Source organism: Nicotiana attenuata, unplaced genomic scaffold (assembly GCF_001879085.1).
Source record: "Nicotiana attenuata strain UT unplaced genomic scaffold, NIATTr2, whole genome shotgun sequence".
NCBI classification, from domain to species: Eukaryota; Viridiplantae; Streptophyta; class Magnoliopsida; order Solanales; family Solanaceae; genus Nicotiana; species Nicotiana attenuata.
In genome coordinates, this window is record NW_017677412.1 from 1 (window position 1) to 4,609 (window position 4,609).

The following is a 4,609-nucleotide window of genomic DNA, read 5'->3' on the forward strand; positions in this document are numbered from 1 at the left end:
GCTGGTAAGTGCCTGGCCTAACCCCGGCGAAGTAGTGACGAGGCTAGACAGGACCTACCAAAAATAACCTGTGCAGGTGTATATGTATAAACAAGTACAATGAAATAACAACAGAAAATACCAGCTAAGGCAGGGAGGGGACATGCTTAGGGGAAATACAGATGAACACAATTTATCAGAAGTAAACACGAAACCACATCCGATCTCATAATCTATATAAGTGGTCGGCGTGCCACACGATCCCATTTCATAATATATATATCTAGGATATATACACATATATATATATAAGTGGTCGGCGTGCCACACGATCCCAGTTCATAATGTATAAGTGGTCGGCGTGCCACACGATCCCAGTTCATAATATATAAGTGGTCGGCGTGCCACACGATCCCATTTCATAATATATAAGTGGTCGGCGTGCCACACGATCCCATTTCATAATTTATAAGGATTTCCCGGCAAGGGAACAAGCATCAATTCAACCATCCCGGCAAGGGAGAATACAAATAAACCATTAACTCCCGACAAGGGAGCAACAACATTAACTTACACGTCCCGGCAAGGGAGTAATTACAACTCTTCTTCTTTCGTTCATTTCCTACGTCTTAATCGTGTCGTATTTCGAGCCAACACTCCAAGGAGTTTACAATTCATATTTTTCCCTCTTCATATTGTTCACATTATATCGAGTCCATCAATTAAACAAGAAGGAGTCACTACAGAATCCCGAATAAGCACAAGCAAGGACTCACGGTCATGCTAGACACCGGTGTATAGATACTCGTCACCATGCATATACACCGTACTCAACATTTAGCAATTAGCAAATAATACTCTAATCCTATTCCCTCAAACCAAGGTTAGATCAAACACTTACCTCGGATGCTCCAACTCAACTCAAGCCGCTAGTATCGCTTTACCCTTCGAATTCACCACCAAACCGCTCGAATCTAGTCACAAATACTTGAGTTTATCAACAAAGGCTAATCTAATAAATTTTGAATGCATGAAAAGTGAATTTCCCAAAGCTTGTTCAAAAATCCCCAAAATGCCCCCGGGCCCACGTGGTCAAAACCCGAGGTTCGAACCAAAACCCGACTACCCATTCCCCCATGAACTCAGATATATAAGTTATTTTGGAATCGGACCTCAAATTGAGGTCCAAAACCCCCAATTTTGAAACCCTAGTTCTACCCTAAATTCCCAAATTCCCCCATTAAAATCTTTGTTTTGAAGTTGAAATTATGTATAAAGATGTTAAGAAGCAAGGAAAAATAAGTTAGAAATCACTTACCAATCGTTTTGAAGGAGAATAATCGTTTGGAAAATCGCCTCTTATGTTTTAGGTTTTGAAAAAGTGCAAAATGACTGAAAATCTCAGATTTATATACTTTGCTGAAGGACTGGCGCGGACCGCGCAAAAATGCCCCGCGGCCGCGCCGAGGAAGGGAGGGAAAACGACTCTCTGAACCTATCCAGCGCGGACCGCACTGATTTGGTGCGCGGCCACGCCGGTTCACCTAGAGTTCACTGGCCCTCTGAACGTAGCCACGCGGACCGCGCAAAAATGCACCGCGGCCTCGCGGTTTCCAGTGCGGACCGTGCAGAAATGATCGCGGCCGCGCTGGGGGCCTGCAACACCTGGACCTGCAATTTCTGATGCTTTTAAGTCTAAAACCCTCCCGGGACCCACTCAAAACTCACCCGAGCCCTCGGGGCTCCAAACCCAACATACACACAACTCCAAAAACATCCTACGGACTCATTCGTGCGATCAAATCGCCAAAACAACATCGAATTAGGCCTCAAGACCCATGATTTCCTTCCAATTTCCATTAAACATCAAATTTTACTGTTGCTAGCTCAAAACACGTCACATGACGTCCAAATCTAACCAAACTTCACAACACTTGCTTGACTCATATTTAAGGCTTGTGCCGGGCGTCGGAACCAAAATACGAGCCCAACAGAACAGTCTTCTAAACAAATAACACTTTCAAATTCTTTAATTATTTTCAGAAAACAATTTCACACAATAATTCATTTCTCGGACTTGGAACTTCGGAATTTGATTCCGGGCACACACCCAAGTCCCAAAGTTTCCTACGGACCCTCCGGGACTGTCGAACCACGAGTCCGGGTCCGTTTGTCCAAAACGGTGACCAAATTCAAACTCGATCAATTTAAAACATCAAATTTTATTATTTTTCTCACAAATTCACATGTAAACTTTCCGGTTACGCGCCCGGACTGCGCACACAAGTCGAGGCAACCCCCAAGTGAGGTTTCCAGGGCCTCAGAAGTACAGAGGGAGTAGGAATACAGGTGATGACCCCTTTGGGTCGTCACATTCTCCACCTCTAAAACAATCGTTCGTCCTTGAACGGACAAAAGAAAGGAGTACCTGAGTCGGGGAAAAGATGGGGATAACGACTCCGCATTTCAGACTCGGACTCCCAGGTCGATGCCTCAGGAGGCTGACCTCTCCACTGGACACGCACTGAAGGAAAACTCTTCGACCTCAACTGTCGAACCAGTCGGTCTAGAATAACTACTGGCTCCTCCTCGTAAGACAGATCCTTGTCCAACTGGACAGTGCTGAAATCTAACTCGTGGGCTGGATCGCCGTGATACCTCCGAAGCATGGACACATGAAACACTGGATGCACGACTGACAAGCTGGGCGGCAAGGCAAGTCTGTAAGCCACCTCTCCCACACGATCGAGAATCTCAAATGGACCAATGAACCTAGGGCTAAGCTTGCCCTTCTTCTCAAATCTCATCACGCCCTTCATAGGCGACCCTCGGAGCAATACCCGCTCACCAACCATGAAAGCTACATCTCGAACCTTACGGTCTGCATAACTCTTCTGCCTAGACTGAGCTGAACGAAGCCTCTCCTGAATGATCTTGACCTTATCTAAGGCCTCCTGAACTAAATCTGTACCCAATAACCGAGCCTCTCCCGGCTCAAACCATCCGACTGGAGACCGACATCGCATACCATACAACGCCTCATAAGGAGCCATCTGAATGTTGGACTGGTAGTTGTTGTTGTAGGCGAACTCTACTAAAGGCAAAAACTAGTCCCACGAGCCTCCAAAATCAATGACACAGGCTCGGAGCATATCCTCCAATATCTGAATAGTCCTCTCGGACTGGCCGTCCGTCTGAGGATAAAACGCTATGCTCAACTGAACCTGGGTGCCCAACTCCTGCTGAACTGCTCTCCAGAAATGCGAGGTAAACTGCGTACCCCGGTCCGAAATGATAGATGCCGGCACCCCATGAAGGCAAACATCTCTCAGATGTAGATCTCAGCTAACCTCTCCGATGAATAAGTGGCTGCAACCGGAATAAAATGTGCTGACTTGGTCAGCCTATCAACAATGACCCAAATAGTATCAAACTTCTTCCGAGTCATCGGAAGTCCAGTAACGAAATCCATGGTAATCCTCTCCCACTTCCACTCGGGAAGCTCAATCCTCTGAAACAAACCACCAGGCCTCTAATGCTCATACTTGACCTGCTGACAGTTCAAATATCAAGCCACATATGCAACGATATCTTTCTTCATCCTACGCCACCAATAATGCTGCCGCAAGTCCTGGTACATCTTCGCGGCGCCGGGGTGAATAGAATACCGAGAACTATGGGCCTCCGCTAAGACCAACTCTCGAATCCCATTGACATTGGGCACACAAACTCGCCCCTGCAACCTCAAAACACCATCATCATCTAAGGTCACCTTCGTGGAACGTCCACGCTGCACCGTGTCTCTCAGGACACACAAATGTGGATCATCAAACTGCCGATCACGGATACGCTCCAATAATGAAGAACGAGCGACCATACAAGCTAACACTCTGCTAGGCTCAGAAATGTCCAACCTCACAAATCGATTGGCCAGGGCTTGAATATCCAAAGCAAGCAGTCTCTGGCTGACCGGAACATAAGCAAGACTACCCATGCCGGCGGACTTCCTACTCAATGCATCGGCCACCACATTGGCTCTCCCCGGGTGGTACAAAATAGTAACATCATAATCCTTCAATAGCTCCAACCACCTCCTCTGCCTCAAGTTCAACTCCTTCTGCTTGAACAAGTACTGCAAACTCTTGTGATCAGTGTACACCTCACACGTCACACCATATAGGTAATGCCTCCAAATCTTCAAAGCATGAACAATGGCTGCCAACTCTAGATCATGAACCGGATAATTCTTCTCGTGGATCTTCAACTGCCTCGAAGCATAAGCAATGACTCTGCCATCCTGCATCAATACCGCACCAAGCCCAATACGGGAAGCATCACAATAAACTGTATAAGGCCTTGAGCCTGTGGGCAAAACCAATATCGGTGCCGTAGTCAGAGCTGTCTTGAGCTTCTGAAAGCTCGCCTCACACTCATCTGACCACCTGAAATGGGCACCCTTCTAGGTCAATCTGGTCATCGGGGCTGCTATGGATGAAAACCCCTCCATGAACCGACGGTAATAACCTGCTAACCCCAAGAAACTCCGAATCTCAATTGCTGATGCTGGTCGAGGCCAGTTCTTGACTGCCTCAATCTTCTTCGGGTCCACCTGAATACCCTCTGCTGATAC